Consider the following 20147-nt stretch of genomic DNA (forward strand, 5'->3'; position numbering starts at 1 on the left):
AGAATTTTAGCTGGACCTTGAAGGAATCCAGGGAAGCTGTGAGCCTCAGAAAAACAGAGAGTATTCCTAACATGGGGCACAGTCAGTGAAAAGGCCCAGAAATGGGAGATGGAATGTTCTATGAGAAAAATAGTAAGGAAGCCAGTGTTACTGAATCAAAGAGGATATGGTGTTAAGAACAATGTTTTAGACATCTTCATTCCCAGTCAATTGGCAAAGATATCGTTCTAAGACAATGAAAGGATAATAAGCTGTCAAGATAGGGGCCAAGTCATGTAGCTTTAGCAAAGGAGAAATAAATTCTAGTTCAAAATGCACAAAGAGGTGAAGAAAATAAGAGAAAATTTATTCAGGGAGCATGGTGAGGGGGAGGGAACACAGGGTTAGGTAGGGTGTTAAGGTGAAGGAGAAAAGGAGATAGGCAGCTCCTTGAAACATATGGACATTTTACAGTAGCGCTAATTGAGAATTGATTGTGCATATAGAAAGGTTATGTTTTATTAAGGGAAACCTTTTCCCCTTTTGTCTTTATGAAATGCTCTCATCTGCAGATGTTATTCCCTTCCTCTACTAAGTTCTCATCAATTTATAATTCACCACATAGTTTTAAAAGTGCTGTACAGATTTCCTGTTTCTATCATAGAGTATATTACTAATAGGTAAAGAGCTACTGTGCAGAGTCAAATAGGATACAGGTTGATATGCTGCATGTCTATAGAGGGCTGGACGCCAGACATGCTGGTGCCAAAAACATTTAACCCAATCATTTCTTAGATCATTTTAAATTTTTCTAAGTGCCATTTTGTAGGCTTCCTGAAAATGAATTCACTCACTAAAACATGCTTTTCAGGGTTGACTGTAAATGGACTCATTGGTTTCTGGAATATTAAATGAAATCCCAAAGTACTATACTCTATTAGTAATGCCATAAAGAGAGTCTATAATTTTTGGTGCAAGTCTACTCACACAGAATAGTGAGTATAGTTTTATGAAATATGAGATCTGTACTTTAGAATAGGAGCATTCCCCAGCATGTTTCCCAAAAGAAATAATTGAAGCTTCATGTCTTGAGCCATCATATAACAAGATTCAACAACACACTGAAATATGTGTTAGGGAACAAAGAAATGATTGCCTTTTAAGTGTAATGACAAGTTGTACCTTTTACAACTTCCTGTAAAAAACCCAGATTCCCAAGTATCTTGTGGGATTTGGCTGATAAATGCTCATATTAATCTAAGGTTAGGAAGCCAGGTGTTCTTAAGATATCAGAGGAGAAAAAGGTAGAAGGTGATATTCCTGTGATCACACAGCAAGAGAATTGTGGAGCTGAATGTATAATCTTTGTCCTAATTAACATTGCACTAATCTTTCTGTCATATCATCTAATTACTTGAACAAAATGAATGGGTGATACCAATATATCTTTCTAGAAACTTATTTTTGTGATTGCTTAAAGTGATTTTAGGAAGCAAATTCCATTTTTTAGTTTTTTTTTTTTTTTCTATCTTACTTTGTGATTATCATAAAATGGCCTCATAATTATAAAATGGCTTTCTCTGTGTATGTTTGAGTTGTCAGGTAGACGAAGAATTGAGAATTGGACCAAAAGTTCTCAGAATATTCTCTCACTTCCTGTTTATGAACAAAGGTTGAATAAAAAGAGATAGTTAGCTGGGGAAGATCCTTTCAGAAAGAAGTAGAATTAGATAAGGCAACAGAGATTATTCAGAACAGTGATTTCCTAACCTTACTTCAGGATGATTTAGCAAGTTTTTATTAAAGGACTTACTCTGAACAGAGTCCTGTGTTAGAAAGTACAGGTATTTTTAAAAAAGACACATGATGTCTCTACTTCAGAAGGATTAAAATTTCTTGGAACTGGTGAGTAGCCTGGACGTTGAATCTATGACTATTAATAGAGAAAATATTAAAACATAAAGTGAAAATGGACTTTTTGGAGAAATTCAGAGAGAGTGAGTAGAATAGAGCTTGTGTTTTGAGAAGCCATTGGAGACACATTTTGATGTATTTGATTGACCCAAATCTTATGGAAGTCTTGAAAACAAATTGAAATTTAATATACTAGATTCACTGACTGTCTGATAAAAAAGATTGTGGAATGGGTTATATGGGAGAAGGGAAAGTAGGAATAGAGAGGAAAGGATAAATCAAAATGATATTCTGAAGAAAGAGCCAATAGGATATTTTGACAAATGTTATAGATTTCTCAGACATCACTCTTATACTTCGTATTTTCTGGGATTGAGGCATTGGTTTGTTAACTCTTGTTAAACTCATGGGAACTAAAAAAAATTAGTTACTACATCTCACTGATGTGAAATAGTGAAGAACTTGTAAAGTATTCTGGAAAATGCAATAAAGTAACTCCCATAGGGGTTCACCAAGTATCTTGCTGATAACTGGCTCACTAAAAGTTACTCAATATAATTTCATAGCCCAAAGTTCCTATTTAATGTACCTATCTACAACTTTGAAACAGAAGGCAAACTCATTTACCCTATAATTTCAATCCTAAGGAGTTTATGTGGGACTGAGATGTGTTTATGGAATTGTAGGGTGATTAAGTTTACAACCATTCCCATCCCACCCTGTAAGATCTCATTGAGATCTGTAAGACCTCACTTCTGTTCAAGAACCTTAGGAATCTGAAATGTTAAAGGTTACTTTTGATTAAATAAAAAATAACTGGGGTTTCACTAGAAGGAAGCAAAATTCCTTGGGGGGGCTCTGTGGATGGTAGAGACAGCATATATAATCATAGATTGTTTCTCACCTTGAGGCTAATCTAAGGATCCTGGAGGCACTAGATTTAAGGTGGACTGGGATAGCCTTTGCCTGCCAAAATGAGTGCATATCAAATGGGTACACAGAAAAGATGAAAAAATGTCCAATGTGCTGTGAATCTTATATCTCTGTCTTCTTATTTCATTAGGGAAAAAATGTCTGCATTGATACCAATAGTGCACATTAGAATACAGTAAAATCTAAAGTTGTATTTCATCCATGTGTATAGTTACAACACCAACAGTACCCTTAACCATCAATAATTAGTTATTATTTATAATATAACAAATAATTAATGAAAATGGTGATTAAAAAGCTTTATAATGACATTTTATAAAGTGTGTCACTTTATCTTCACAATAATCTTAGGAAGCAAATACCACAATTATCCACATTTTATAGATGATATAAGGCTTCGAGGTTAAGTGACTTGCCCAGTGACATAGCTAAGTGGCTTAAATTACTTTTGAACCCAGAGCTTCCTCATTTCAATTCCTGAAGTTTACCCACTGCTGCCACCTACCTACTATTCTCTTATCAACACGAATTTGTGTATCTTAGAATTAACATTTTAACCTGATGGAGAGGCAGTATCTCAGTAATCCTTGACATCCCTGAAGCTGATGGACCTTCATGACTTCTGAAGTTCATTGTGCTCTGCTGATGTGTTTGGGACCAATATAGCCAGGTTATAAACAACACAGATCTGGTCTTGCTTGCCTATCAATGGTGACATCTGGCCCATGAGTAGGTGGTACATATGGCACTTGTAACCTAAATGAGAAATGGAGACCCTCAGAAACAAATGAATAAACAACATTTTAGATTTTTTTTTCCCTGAAGAAGTTGGGATTAAGTGACTTTTCCCAGGGTTACACAGCTAGGAAGTGTTAAGACCAGATTTGAACTCATATCTTCCTGACTCCAGGGCTGGTGCTCTATCCACTGTGCCACCTAGCTGCCCCAGCATTTTAGATATCAAGAAAATTTATAGTTTAGAATATTTAGTCTGAATTTAAGAAAACAGATTTGGAGAAGCTTGATGGCTTCCCCAGGATTACACACTCAATTACAGGCAGTTATGATTGGGCTTCTGGCCTCTAATTACTTCAATGGCATTCTTTTCAAAATATGATGATGACTTCTACATTGACAAAGAAAAAACTAAGTATACAATATGCACACTGTGCAAACTTGCCCATAAATGCACAGGTTCATGAATGCATGTACACACACACACACACACACACACACACAATGAAAGATAACTTCAAAGGATTACATTCATGTTATGTTTCTTTTGACTACTTCCAGAGGAGAATAAAGTCTTAATGAAAATATGATTTTGTGGGATTTCCATAGCCCAGGAAGGTCAAATTGTGTAATATTATTTTACTTCATAGAATAATTGTTTTCTTCAACAATAAGAATATCCAAAGGTCAAAATGAACTAACAGATGAAGGTAATATATATAGATTCTTGACCGCTTCTAGATAAGATACACAGAGAATAAAGCTATCAAGGAGAAAAGTATGTATCTATGTATGTTAAGATACCTAATAGAATCCTGAAATCAAAGCTCAATGAGAAAAGTACATTTAAAACAACACTTATGCTCACTTCATTGAGCAAGAAAGGCTAGAAATAGATACATGCTGACAAATTTGTCAAAAGTAATTGATGGTGGCTTACTTCTATCTAGATGGAGCCTATGAAATGACTATAAGATCCAAGAATACAATCAAAAGACACTCTTTCATGGACAAATATTCACATGAATTCACTCATCTGATATGTTGACAAAGAAGTATAAAACATGTGGACTTATTTATAGAAATGAATGGATTTATAATGGTAATTTGGGATCAAATCATAAGCTCATTCTTATTGATAAATATATTGTGTTACAAAATATTAAAAAGTGTACATCATGTAACTGAAGGTAGCAAAAAATTAGTTCCTATCATATGTCTAGTCAGAAAACATCTTTTGGGTAAAACACATGAAAATATCACTATCTTTCATTAAGAAACATATTTTTTGAAATATGCCTTTTTCTCTGGCCTAGGCTGAAAGTGTCAAAGGCCACTGATGGACTTCTTCCAAATACTGATCAACATGCAAGCACCCACCCTGGGTAAATTCATCTCTTTTAAGGCATTCTAGTAAATACCCTGCTCCTGGGAGCTCACCATATTAATACAAGACTTTGTATGGACACCAAATGACTAAGCAAACTGAAATTCAGAACTCCCGAGTTCAAACTAAACAAGTCTCTGTTTTCCTACTTGTGGGGCTTAGAGGCATGTGCCACTCTAACCACTTATCTTTCATAAACTAACAGATGACATGTACAAATACAGATCTAAAATTATTCTTTAAATTAAACAAATAAAATGTACTAGAGCCAGAGAATTATTCCAGATGAAATTGTTGTCTACAATTGATCATTCGTATGTTGATCTAGATAATTGTAAGAATCATTTTCCAATGACTAGTTGATCTTCAAGCTGTATGCAGTGGAAAAACTTTTAAAATAAAGACCTAATAGAAGAGAGTAGCGCCATCTGGAAACAAAAAGAAATACATATTATCCCCATAATTCTGTCTGCTACTTAAGTTATTCCAGAGATACTTTCCAGGAAACTACAGATGATAAGCTTATATCACAGTCCTTTTATTTATTCTTTACAAAAGGCAATTATATTATCTACTTGGAATTAATCGATAGTATATTGACTATAAAAAATAAAAATGGGGTAGTGACTTATACCAAGGCTGATCCTATTATATTGAAAAGGATGAGAAAAGCCTAGAAAGACTTACATGAATTGATGCTAATTAGAGTAAGAAGAACCAAGAGACCATGGTACAACAATAAGATTATATGATGATCAATTGTAATGGGCTTTGTTTTTTTCAACAATGAGGTGATTTAAGGCAATTCTAATAGGTTTGTGATAGAAAGTTCCTTCTGCATCCAGAGACAAAACTAGGAAGACTAAATGTATATCAGAGCATAGCCTTTTCACTCTTTTTGTTTGTTTGCCTGCTTTTTTTTTTCTTTCTTGTGTTTTTTTTCTCCCTTTTAATCTGATTTTTTTGTGCAATATGATAATGTGGGAAGTTTAGATGAATTGCATGTTTAACTTATTGTTGTCTAAGGGAGGGGGAAAGTGGGTAGTGAGGGAGAAAAATTTGGAACTCAAAGTTTTGCAAAGGTGAATGTCAATAACTATCTTTACATGTATTTAGAAAAAATAAAAAAAACCCAATAATAAAAAAGAGTAAAAAAAGAAAAGAATGAGATTGTGATTATTATTGTTGTTAAAGACAGTATTGAGTAGTGGCTAGAAAGTTGGCCTAGGAGTCAGCACAAAATGGTTTTAATATACAACTCTGACACATATTGGCTCTGTGACCTGTAGCAAGTCACTTAATCTGTTAGTGGTTCCCAGGCAACACTCTAAGACTATAAATTACAGAACCATCCTCACCAAAGAGTTCCCTGCATCAATGAAATCTGGACAAAATAATAGTCATCATCATAAAATTTATCTCATACATTTATAAAATCTGATGAGAACTTATGAAAATAATCTATTTCATTAGAAAAAATGAGTAATATCTAACCCGAAGATGCAGCATTCAATTCCAAACATCAGGTATTTACTAGAAGTGTGACTCTGGGCAAGTCATTTAATTTCTGTTAATTCAGTTTTCCCATTTGTAAAACAGGGACAAAAATGGTATCTACCTTCCAGAATTGTTGTGAAGATCAAATGTGGTAGTATTTGCAAAATGCTTAGCATGACAGCTGCATATAATAAGCACTTTATAAACATTAGCTATTATTATTATAATCATCATCATCATTTCACCATATTTACTGAGCATTTACTGTAACAATAAACAAAAATTAATGTAACTAAAATGTGAACTCTGATTCACCTCATTTTGCTCTCTTCATAATTCCATTGAGAGGTGATTAGCTAGTTGAATTGACATAGATGGACATCTAGTTCTTTATCAGGAATTGTTTGTGCATTGATTTAGATCATGGGAACATGATATCTTGGATGACTTTGAATCTTATTCTTTAATTTCATCGGTAAAATGAGAAAGAAGAAATTAATCTTTTCTTTCAGCTTTAAATCCTGTGAATATAAGGATAGATGAATAGGCAGAAAGAAGCATAGACTAGACAAATAATCTACATGGAATAATGGACAGATGGATAGACAGAAACAGATTTATAGGGTGATGTATTTTTCCTTTGAAAAAATAACTAATACTTTTCACAAAAGCTGGGCAAATAACAGAGTACAAAAAAATGTCCGGGCACTATACACCAGGATTCTAAGAGAAATAAGCAGACGTACGCAAAATTCTCAAAAATAATTGTTTTTGTAACATTGTATAAGCTCTCTAGTCTTTTGGGAAATAAGAAAGCTTAATTTTTAGTTGAAGCATGGTATATTTCAAATGTCCCAATTGTGATAGTATATAAAGTAAAATGTTGAAAGAGTAGTTGCATATCTAATAAATGAGTATGAAAGAGTACTGTAATAGAAAATTCCACACTAGTCATTGCCCACAGCAAAGTAAATTCCAGAACATAAAACTAACAAATGTTCTATGTTGATGTTTCAAACTCAATATTGCTTTTAAGAAACCATCAAACAGTGCAAAGCAATGCCAAGAGCCTCCGTTAAAGTCTATGTAGCTTAATGTAAAATATGCACTTACAAAGTCTATATTGCATTGCAGAACTTACTTCAGAAAACACTATGTTGCTGGCCTAACCTTCAGTCCATTTTTCACAGTCTTCATATCCAGGCACAGTTCCAAGACACACACAATATTAGCTGCGCACTCTCTAAATTTAACTTGAAATTTTAAAGAGATCAGATCCATATGTGCAAGAAAAATAAAGTGTCAGCATGCCCATTTTAAATCATCTCTGTAGATTTTTTTTAATCTATTCCTTTGGAAATGTCATATAATTTGTACATCAACTTTTAAAATAACATATTTTCATCATGAAATAAGACATAAATCAATAATCACTTAATATTTTTATTAAAAGATTTAAACTCAAAAGTGATATCCCTATATTTGAATTTTAGTAATTAATATGTTCATTTCCTGTTGGACTTATTTTAATTTCATAAAGGCAGCAGTATCTTAAGCTTCAATTGATAAGGTGATCTCTTACCTTCTTCTCTTGAATTTATTTTCTGCTTGCCCTGATGAAAGTTTTAATATTCACATGTTAATTCCTATCTTTCTGTGTCTGTGGTATTTTAAGTCTGTATTCTAGCTTTGAGTTGCTCTATAGATAGAAAAGTAGACTAGACTGGTATGTAAACTGGTTTTATAATATTGTACAAGCTCTGTAATCTTTGGAAAATGAGCTATATTTCAACTGTCCTGAGTGTGATAATATAATAAATATGTGATAATCTAATAAATGAGTATGAAAAGTGATGTAAAAGAAGGCTCCACACTAGTCATTGCCCATAGCAGAGTGTGGAATGCCTGAAATTGGATTTTTTAATAGTGGGATACCCTACTTAACATTTCAAAAAAATGTTTGTTACTTTGATGCAGTAAAAAAAAAAAAAAAAAAAACTTCCTTGTTAATTTTTGTCTTATATATAACTTTCAAAAATGTGAGTTTTAGAGAGCCTGTAGAAAAAGAAAATTATTTGAATGAGTACCATCTACAGCATAGGACCATACTAATTCTCTTGAGAAACTGAAATTTTTCAATTACTATAAAATTTCTTAGGTGAATTTGAAGATTAGACTGATACCTTATGCAGTTTTAACATTGAATATATAATAAATATTTAACTGGAATATTGAGGACTCCAACTTATGGATAGATGTGCTGTGAGGTTTTTCTTGTTTATTTTATTTGTTATAATTTTACTTTTACTTTGTCACAAAATCAGTAAAAAGAATTACTATTCCTTACCCCACTCCAGATTATGTTATCTGGATGGCTGGCAATTTGCAAAATTTTTACCTTTCACAAAGAAAGTTCTCAAAATGCATCCATTTTTGATTCATTACTGTAAGCAAGGTAAAGTACATGTGCAACCTATTTTGTCACATTCAGTACATATGAAATATCTGTTGATCTCTGAGGGAACACATCCGTCAACTACCTTATCAGTGCTAAGTAGTCCACGGAACAGTGATTTATTATATAGCTCAGGTGCATAATTTCTTCCTTGTCCTATTGTGTCATGCTATAGCATTGGTGAAACAAATTAATTCCACATCAAAATTTTAACTTTGTTTCTAATCCTAGGGTTTTGTTTTGTTTTCGTTTGGTTTTTTTGAACATAGTAAAATATTACCTTTCCCTAGAATTCTTCTCAGGACAAATTAGTCACTGTTATCAAGAAACTTATTGAAAACACTTCCTTAGAAAATCTTTTTTCTGTATATAAAATTTTAAAATGACAAAAAAGAATGTCATTGCATATAATAAACAAATGAAGATAATTTCTGATTATTTTACATGTATACATCACATCTTGATTAGATTCAAGTTTGAATATAGTTAGCAAACATATGTAAAATAGAGTTCCTATCCTCATGAAGCTTAACAGTCTCCAAGACAGGAAGTTGTCTCTTCTTTATTTTATCTATTATTTTAATAAATTAGTATGGTACTGTCCATGTGGCAGACAGTCAGTAAGTGAATGTAAGAGGTTTTGATTGCATCAGATGATGTGACATGAAATAAATGATATTTCACATTTAATCCCGGACTTAATCTTTCCTTCACCAAAGCCCAATGCAGACAAGACTAATAATACCTTCTTTATCGTTGGTTTTGAGGCATTGATCCCTATTGCTAGAATGTTAAGCACCTTATTACAAACATAGACACTAAAAGTTAACCAAATGTTTATAGTTAGTTGACATTAGGAACAGGCCAGAAAACTTGTCTTTCAATTGTAAACCTGTTCCTTTATCTCATAGCTGAGCTATATCTTGGAAGGAACAGGACTGAGCGCTAATCAGGAGGTTTGGAAAAATATTCAGTTTGATTCTTGCTCCTTCCATCCTGGAATAAGATTTGAAGTTTATTTATTAATGAAAATAACCTACTTTGTGCCAGGCACTGTGATAAATATCTGTAATTTATTCAACTTGATCCACACAGGTTTGCATATATTACTATATTATTCAATATAGATAAAGGGACTATTTGTTCTATTTGGGTTTTACTAGCTACTGATACTTTGTCAATTCTTCAATAACCCATTTTTAACATTGCTCATCTACTCCAAAGAACACTGATTTTTGTATTTATTGTTAGGTAAAAAGAAAAACAACAACAACAACAATATTTTGTAGATTTTTCTCTTATTTCTATTACTTGTCAATTTATGTTTCCTGAGTGAAACTGCTTTCTTAATTCTTCTAAGGATTAAAAACTTCTTTTTTTTTTTTTTTATGTTTTGGTTACAGAAATTGATTAGCTGTGTAATCTTAAGCAAGATACTTTATTTCTATCTGCTCCAGTTTCTGATCTTGCATAATAGTGCTATCCATCTTTTAGGTTTGTTGTGTGAATCAAAATGATATAATGATTTTAAAGTGCTTAACATAGTGTCGGGCAAATGCTAAGCGCCACATTATTATTTGTTTAATTGAATATAATTGTTCCATACCTAATAACTCTAAAGTGATTTTAAAATGTCAGAGGTAATAAGATCAATGACTTTTATGTGTGATAATTTGGAAATTGATGTCATCTGAAGTTTATTGTTTGTGTTGTTATTGTATTTCTAAGTTCTTTTATATTGTGAAATTTGAGAGACTTTGAAACAAATGCTCTTAGGCAAAACAACTTTTTAATCTGGGTGCTGTTACACATGAATTGAACTTTGAAAAAGATGTGATAAAAATATATATTTGAAAATGTTAAGTGTTTAATGAGAAATATTTTATTATAAAGTAGATAATAATAAATATACCATGATAGCAAGTTTTCATTGGAAATTCTTGGTTATTATGAAAATCTATAGGGTGATTTGAGGGTACATTTTCAACATATCAATGATGAGAAAACTATCAGGTTTCTGTTATATATCTGAACCCCAGAATATGGGTAGTTTTAATCTATAAGCAAAAGATAAGAAATGTTAATTATTATGGAAACATCGAAAAAGAGATTCAAGCCCTAAATTGTGTTTAGTGAAATTTTATTATTTAAGGTAAACATTCCTGAGACTGTTATTTACTTTTTTTGTTTGTTTTGTTTATTTAATTTTTATTTTATTTTATAATTATAACTTTTTTTTTGACAGTACATATGCATGGGTAATTTTTTACAACATTATCCTTTGCACTTACTTCTATTCAGATTTTTTCCCTTCCTCCCCCAACCCCCTCCCCAGATGGCAGGCAGTCTTATACATGTTAAATATATTACAGTATATTCTAGATACAATATATGTGTGTAGAACCGAATTTCTTGTTGCACAGGAAGAATTGGATTCAGAAGGTAAAAATAACAGTTTACACTCATTTCCCAGTGTTCCTTTTCTGGATGTAGCTGATTTTGTCCATCATTAATCAATTGGAATTGGATTAGCTCCTCTCTATGTTGAAGATATCCACTTCCATCAGAATACATCCTCGTACAGTATCATTGTTGAAGTGTATAATGATCTTCTGGTTCTGCTCATTTCACTTAGCAACAGTTGATGTAAGTCTCTCCAAGCCTCTCTGTATTTCTCCTGTTGGTCATTTCTTACAGAACAATAATATTCCATAACATTCATATACCATAATTTACCCAACCATTCTCCAATTGATGGGCATCCATTCAACTTCCAGCTTCTAGCCACTATGAAAAGGGCTGCCACAAACATTTTGGCACATACATGAGACTGCTATTTACTATTACTTTTTTGAATTATCAAGTCAATAGTAGAAAATGGCATTGCTACAATCTGGAAACTGCTAACAGTATTATGTCTGTGCCTGAGAAAAGTTTTTGGATGGCTTTAGTTCAGCCTAGGTAGGATCTTTCTGACTCTTTCCCCATTGTACTATTTCCTTTTTGAAAAGGAAATTTCTCTATTTTTTAAGGATTAAAAACTTCTAACAATAAAGAGCATCTCTACTCAGCAAATATCTTCTAGTGATTCTAATTGCTCTCAAGGAAAGCACTGACCGACTTGCTGGGTGACAGTAATTTGTCATTCAAATAGCAACCATTTCAGGAATCAAGGGGCAGGGAATATGCAAAGGCATTATTTTCATTGTGATGTCTTCCCTTAGCCTTAAAGTTATCTTAGTTAAAAAAACATTCTGTACATTTAGAGGATTCTTGGTCATACTAGGACTTGTAGCTAAGTGCTTTATTTGGGTCCATTTGCTCTTCCTTTAAAAACAACTTCTCAGCACCCTCAATTATCTTTTTTGATAGATCCAGATGTAGCACAAAGGTTACCAAGGCCATTTAATTTAATCAAGAGATGGTTGTGACTTCACTACTCCCGAGACAAACAGAATACAAAGGTTAATGACCCTAGAGAGCCAGCACATCCTTTCAATACATGTTAATTAATAATGAATGACCTGTAATGATTTAATTTGGATACAGGTCACACAAACTTCAGAGTGGTTTCAAAAAATTAATTAATTATTTTGACAAAAATAGCTCCTGGTTTCTTCTAGACTGGACTCTCCAGGGGTATCTACATTTCAATAGAGTAAGCCTTGTTGGATCCAAGATCTTGGCTTCAACTTTATGGATTCAGAAACTTAATTTTATTTTTTTTTTCACCCAGGAGTGGACAGGTCCTGGGGAACTTATTCACACTAACCAAACTCACAAGAATCTGATATATAAAACAATATGACACGGTATTATCCTATCATGACAAATATACTAGGAAAAAATACTTCTCACAACATTTTATTTTGATTTCATTTCAGTCGTCAGTCTTCCTACTGAAGAGACTAAATTATAGGACAGAAGGAAGCATAAAATTAGAGCAAAGAGAGTTGAATATTATAGGGAATATTTTTATATCCATATATAGATATAGATATATAGAGATAACTGATAACCTTTCATAAGAATCAGAACATGCTTCCTTTGGACAACCAGGAGCAAAAAATGATTCCTCCAGCTGTTTGTGTCTTCCCTCCCAAACTACTTTGCATTCAACAAATTTGAATTTATTTGTAATTTTTTCTTTTGCTTCTTTCTTCCTTTCTGTTTCTGTCTGTCTCTCTGTTTAGCTCTCTCCTTTCTAGGCAATGGAAGTTGAGTAACATATCTAGGATCACACAACTATTATAGGAGATCAGATTTAGACTCATATCCTCCTGATTTCAGAGCCAATGCCCTATCCAGGGCACTGCCTGGCTGTCCCCCCTTTTCTTATTTCTTCATGTGCTTGTATCTGAATTTTTATTTCCCCTGTTAAAACCAAAGAATGTTGTTCCCATATAGTATTTGTATCTCCAGACTGGCATAGATCCTGGCATATAATAGGTACTTAACAAATCTTGGAGGATTTTTTTTGATTGTTTGATTTTTTAAATATTATAACTCTGCTTTCCCACAATTTTCTTTATCAATCTCCAAAAGCATCTGGTGAACTCTTTAGAGCAGGAATTGTCTTATGCTTTCTTTTTTATATCCAAGAGTTCTAAGCACAGTTCTTGGTACATAATAAGCACTGAATAAGGGTGTGTTAACTAATATCTTCTTATAGTCGACATAGCTTAACTAATAGAGTTTCTCATATTCATTATATTTTAGATTGATATCTTCTTGACAAGATTTTAGGGAGGGATCTTAAGATTCTTGATAAGTGACTTGGGAGATGCCCTAATAAAGGAAATCATATATCTAGAAAGCATCTTTTAGTGTGGATTATTTTAACCATGACTAATCTCATTTGTTTTGTTAGCTTTGATTTTAAAAGTTGACACTATCTGACCTTATCTCAAAATTTTGAGATGTGCCAATTTAGAGGCTCTTGTTCCTCTAAGCCCTAACTATATTTAACAAGAACTCATCCAGCAATATTATTTTACAAAATGATATTTGTGGAAAGATGATAGAAGAATTGTACATGTTTAACATATATTGGATTACTTGCTGTCTAAGGGTGGGAGTAGAGGGAAAGGAGGGAGAAAATTTTGGAGCACAAAGATTTGCAAAAATGAATATTGAAAACTATCTTGGCATATATTTTGGGGAAAAAAAGCTATTTAAAAACTATTATTTTGTAAAACTATCTTGAAAACCTTAAATACAGAGCAAGTGGACATCCTAGCCTTTACTACCTCACTCCCTAAAGTAAATATACTTTTCCTTCTTCTCCAGTAGTCCCTGGCTGTCACTGTGCTGTCAGTCTGTCTCTAGAGGAGTGTGAGAAGAGGTGAGAAACAATTGGTCTGGAGGGATTGTTTTGTTGTTATTCCTTCCTGGAATATAGAAAAGTATAGAAATCAGAAGTTATTATATGGACCCAAAGGTCATTGTTAAACTGTCTTGGTGGGACAATCCAACCTGGTGACATTCCTTATTAATGGTCTTTATATGACCAAAAAAGGCAGCCTAGTGCATGATTATGATGGAGGTGGACTCTGAGAACTGTATCCCTTTTAATCTGCAAGAATCACTCTGAAATTATGTCCCCTTTAATCTATAAAAGAAGGGAGATTCAGTCTCAGGCCCTTCTGGGAAAGCATATCTCCCCAGACAAGTTAAGCATTATCACTCAATTGGCAATCTTGGACAAATCATCTCCCCCCCATTGATCTTTTGGGATGGCCTGGATTTTCAGGAATTCCAGAATTTGAAGGCCTTTTTCTTTTCTTTTTCTTTCTTTCTTTTTTTTTTTTTTTCAAAGTAGTTTCATTCAATTGGAGATCTTGGCCTGATATTGAGTGGCTTGAAACTCCAAGATAACTATCTAAGCCTAGGTAGGGGCATTGACTCTCTTTTCAACTGGAAGCCTTAGCCTCAAGACTGTTATATAAGACAATTCTAAACTCCAAATCTTTGCAGAAGTCCAAAGTAGGAATTATGCTTTGCCAAGGGACCTCTCCTTTTGGCACCACTGCCTGCCAGGACTTGCCCACTGTGAAGACATTTTGTTATTTCTTTTCCAAGACCTCTTGTCACTCAGAAGTCAGTCTTCCTAGCAAAGCTGACTTCCCAGTGCCAATAAATTTCCCTTTTGCCATTCAAACTTTTCAGGTTCATGAATTCTTTTTATGTTGGACCTGTGCCTCCAACCAAAATGGGGATTCTCATATAAACTCTCTGCACTGCCACCAACTGCATCAGTTAGAGTCTGGAGTCAGGAAGACTTGGTTCAAGTCTTGAATCTGACATAGTAATTGGGTGACCATAGGCAAAGTGCTTAATCTCTAAATACTGATAGGTGGCTCCCTTAGACTGTAAATTGTAGATTAGTTGTCTATTTGCTTTGAGGCACTTTCCAGCACAAATTTATTTCAAACTCAGGGAGAACTGGAAAGCTGTCTAGGTTTTCTTACTTTTTCCTCTTGCTTAAACTCCCCTTCAAATGTTCTGAAGTTCTCTCTTTTTCTGACCTTCTCTGCCATTGTGTCTAAATATCCTTCTCCTTTTCTGTCTCTTTGTTTCATTCTCTCTCCTTTCCTTAGCTCTGTCTTTAGAACTCTTAACTCTCTTATTCTCCCCTCGCCTTCCCTTTCAATTTTCAGTCTTCTCAGGTAGGAAGCAATTTAAGCTATTTGATTTAAAAGAAGTATTCTTTAGCTACTTCTAGCATACACAAACAATGTTCCAGTTTTATATCAACAAAGGACAACCAAATTAACCAAGTAGGTGACAATGTCTATAAGAATTTGAAAGCCAAATTTACTCAGACAAAAAGTAAAAAGGACATGGTATGAAGGAATATCCATAGATTGCTAAAAGGGAGTGAGCTACTTCTCTTGTGACTATATAGATGTTTCTTTTTCTGGGTTTCTTTTCAATAAACAAATAAGTAAAGTGTATTATGTATGCATGTATACATATATATATAGTACATATGTATTTAGTGTTTTATATATTTATATATTCAGTGTTGAATTTTTAAGTATTTACTAAGATGGGAAAGAGGGCTACTAATGCTGTCTTAATTGTAAAAAGTTACACTGTACTTTGGGGATACCCTACTGTAATGTTCGGGCTAGCTTTCTAGAGTTCCTCAGGATCAGCCTGAGTCCTTGGTCTTAGTGGAGAAGTGATGAAGGCAGGATAGTCACCAAGAGGCTGGTCAAAAATGGAATGTCTCATTCCCAGTCCTTGTTAGTCTTTATATACCTTATTGTAATTACATCATTACAGCGTACTGATTATGTGTGATCTAGAGAAACATTATATCACCATACTAAGTCCAAAGTATATAGTATATATGTGAACTAGAGAACCATTATCTCATCAATTCCATTGAGTTAACACTTTGTTTCAAGTATTACTTCTCTAGAGTTCAGGTCCTCTACACCCTACATTTTAGAAGGATTTTCAATGAGAAGAATTGAACTGGAAAGATGGCAGCATTTTGTTTTGTTTTGTATTTTTTCTGGCTGATTTTGAGTTAACCAGGAAAATTAGTAGACCAGAGTGTCCTCTTCCCCAAGTATTCCAACTAATTTAAGTTTTACTGTAAAGTAGTATGTAAACAACATTTTAAAGACCAAGCTGCTATAGGAATTGTTATAAGTAGTTAATTCTTATGTGAATTTTAATTCCTGACATTCAATCACTCTCCCCCAAAAGTTTACAGAATGGCAATGAGAAAGAAATGAAGGAAAGTAGAGGAGTCTTTTATTTCTGTACATTTGGGTCAATTTATTAGTTTCTTTTTGCTTAATTAGTGCAATGCTTATTAAGATTTTATTGTTGTAGAACAACCAAACTTGATAGTGTGGGAAATAAGATTCTTTATTGTTTAATAATTAAATCATCCCCTATTGGAAGCTATAACTTAAACTTATTGGTTCAAGCTGGTAAAGAAAAAAATAAGCTAAAAAAGGAATTTATACTTAGCAACTACATCAACTTCTAAGATGTTCTTGGCTGTTAAAAGCCTGATTATTATTCTATAAAAAGATTGGTAAATGGAAAATGGATCTAGATAAAAGTAGTCAACTTTAGTAAGACAAATTTGTTACTATGGAGCACTCAAAATAAATGCAACTTAATTTTACTCTAATATTCCTAAAGGAAAATATTCATTATAGAAAAAAAAAATGTTAGCTTATTGGCTGTATAATTTAGTGACTTAACAGAGAACATGTTAGGATAATAATATAGCTCTTGGCTAATTAGAAAGAATTCCTTGTGTGCTTTTTAGCATTGTTTCTGGATTAAATTTTAAAATAAAAAAGATGCAAAAATTACTTTGAAAGTAAGAGAAGTAAATAAGATCTTTTAAAAAATTTTTCCTCATAAAACTATAGTTATTACTTCTAAAACCTTCTATAAAGGTGAAAATAATTTTATAGATTTCAATAGTGTTGAATTGAGGAGTAAATAAAAATTGAACTTTTCTTAACTACTAAAAATTGTGCTAAAGAGAAAAAATGTTATTCACTGTTTCTTCTCTCTTTTCTTTCCTTCCTTCCTTCCTAGATTAATTTAACTTTTAATATTTGAAATCATTTATTTAGTAATCTCCTTACTGTTCTTTCTTCCTCAAATTTCTTTATCATTTTGCTCCATTTTGTACACCATTATCAGGTGAATTTTCCCAAAGCATGTCTCTGTTCTGCCATTTAATGGCTTAAAAACATTCAGCAAATATCTTTTGACTAAGAAATAAAGTAGAGATTTCTTAGCATGACAGTTGGAACCTTTTCCCAGGAAAAAAACAAAGTTGAAAAAGAAAACGGAGTCTCTGTCTTTCCAACCAAAAACAATCTTTCCTCTAAACTTCTGTGGAATCTTGTTTAAACTTCTCTTATGGTACTTAGCAAATTTTATCTTGTGTTATAGTTATTTGTAGGCCAGTGATTAGGTCTTCAATGTTGGGTGTAGTTAGCATAAAAAGTATTCCCTGAGGCAGGTAGAGAGAAGGCACTGATGGAAATTAAGTTAAACTCCATGGTCTTAGCCTCTGGGAAGATCCTCCAGTCTAAAATCCAAGTTATACCAATTCCCTGGACTTACCCTCTATTTGGAGGTCTCTAGCAGTCACCTTGCCATGTCCTGTCAGAAAAAAAAAAAACAAAAACAAAAACAAAAACAAAAAAACAGTCATGTCCCTGAGGTTAAATTTTCCCTATACAATCTATTTATGGGTCATCCTATGGCTATTACCTTCTTTTCAGACAGTCTGCCCTTGCTCTCTGCCTCAAGATAGCTTTCCCCTTCTTCTCCCCACAAATAACATTGTGGTATCTCTTCTAACTCCACTATGTTTCACAATTCTACTTCTCCATATAGCTAACAAAATCTTTTTTTAAAGATTTTTTTTTAGTTTTAAAACTTATGCATAGTTTTCAACATTTACCCTTGTAAAACCTTGTGTTCCAAATATTTTTATCCCTCTCTTCTCCCCACCCCGTTTCTTAGACAGCAAGTAATCCAATATATATTAAGCATGACAATTCTTCTATACACGTTTCCACAATTATCATGCTGCACAAGAAAAATCAGATCAAAAAGGGGAAAAAAGAGAAAACAATGCAAGCAAGCAATAACAAAAAAAGTGGAAATACTGTGTTGTGATCCATATTCAGTCCCCACAGTCCTCTCTTTGACTCTCTCCATTACAAGACCATTGGAACTGGCCTGAGTCACCTCACTGTTAAAAAGAGCCATGTCCATTAGAACTGATCATCAAATAATCTTGCTGTTACTGGGTACAATGTTCTCTTGGTTCTACTCACTTCACTTAGCATCAGTTCATGTAAGACTCTTGAAGCTTCTCTGAAGTCATCCTGCTGGTCGTTTCTTACAGAACAATAATATTCCCTTTCCCTTCTTTAAGATCTCTTTGGGATATAAGCCCAATAATAACACTGCTGGATCAAAGGGTATGCACAGTTTGATAACTTTTTGAGCATAGTTCCAAATCATTTTCCAGAATGGCTGGATGTATTCACAGTTCCACCAACAATGTATCAATGTCCCAGTTTTCCCACATCCCCTCCAGCATTCTGCATTATCTTTCCCTGTCATTCTAGCCAATCTGACAGGTGTGTAGTAGCATCTGAGTTGTCTGTGATTTTGCATTTCTCTGATTAATAATGACTTTTGTAGCATCTTTTCATATGACTAGAAGTAGTTTCAATTTCTTCTTCTGAGAATTGTCTGTTCATATCCTTTGACCATTTATCAATTGGAGAATGACTTCATTTCTTATAAATTAGAGTCAATTCTCTATATATTTTGGAAATTAGGCCTTTATCAGAACCTTTGACCGTAAAAATGGTTTCCCGGTTTTTTGTTTCCCTTCTAATCTTGTCTGCATTAGTTTTGTTTTTACAGAAACTTTCCAATTTGATATAATCAAAATTTTCTATTTTGTGATCAATAATGATCTCTAGTTCTTCTTTGGTCATAAATTCCTTCCTCTTCCACGGGTCTGAGAGGTAAACTGTTTTATGTTCTTCTAATTTATTTATAATCTCATTCTTTAAGCCTAGGTCCTAAACTCATTTTGACCTTATCTTGGTGTACAGTGTTAAGTGTGGGTCAATGCCTAGTTTCTGCCTTGTTAGATGGCGACCAATTTATATCATTCTTTAAGGCTTCATCTGGAAATGTTTTTGCCATTACTGTCCCTTAGGGTTTATGTTCTGTTCTTCCTTGTCTCCATAACAGCTATCTATAGTTGGAGTTCTTATTGTTCTTTTGCTCATTTTTAAAAATTGAGGTCTGCTCCTAGGGCAAAGGAGAGATTGTCCAAAGCTTTCTTCATAGGCCACAGCAGCTTCATGCTGCCTTGGTGCTGGTGCTGCTGGCTTCCTTCCTATGCTGGATGGTTGTGGCCAAGTCCTGCCATTATGCTGGGGTTTAGGAACTCAATATTTGCTTTCTGTAGTTGTGTTAGAAGTCTTACAGCTAGTCTGATGATCCACTCGCTTCTGAACCAAGTCAGAGTAGAAAATACTTCTGTATTTTAACTACAAGCCTCTCACTAGATTCTCTCAGCATGGGGAAGTCTATCCTCCCTGGGTTTCTCTGCACTGTGCTGTGCTGCACCTGCCTAGCCTCCAAACATTCCTCTTATCCCTTTCCCCTCCCCTCTCTGATTGAGATAGACTTTTCCTGAAGTTCTTCCAAAATATTTTCTGT

At 33.5% G+C, this 20147-nt stretch overlaps 1 protein-coding gene across 8 annotated transcripts in view; it reads left to right on the top strand.

The window, feature by feature from the left end:
• The window catches only part of ALCAM (activated leukocyte cell adhesion molecule), a 254902-nt gene that overhangs the window by 106179 nt on the left and 128576 nt on the right, over window positions 1-20147 (top strand). The window lies entirely within an intron of this gene.

Source organism: Sminthopsis crassicaudata, chromosome 3 (genome assembly GCF_048593235.1).
Source record: "Sminthopsis crassicaudata isolate SCR6 chromosome 3, ASM4859323v1, whole genome shotgun sequence".
In the NCBI taxonomy this organism is placed as follows: Eukaryota; Metazoa; Chordata; class Mammalia; order Dasyuromorphia; family Dasyuridae; genus Sminthopsis; species Sminthopsis crassicaudata.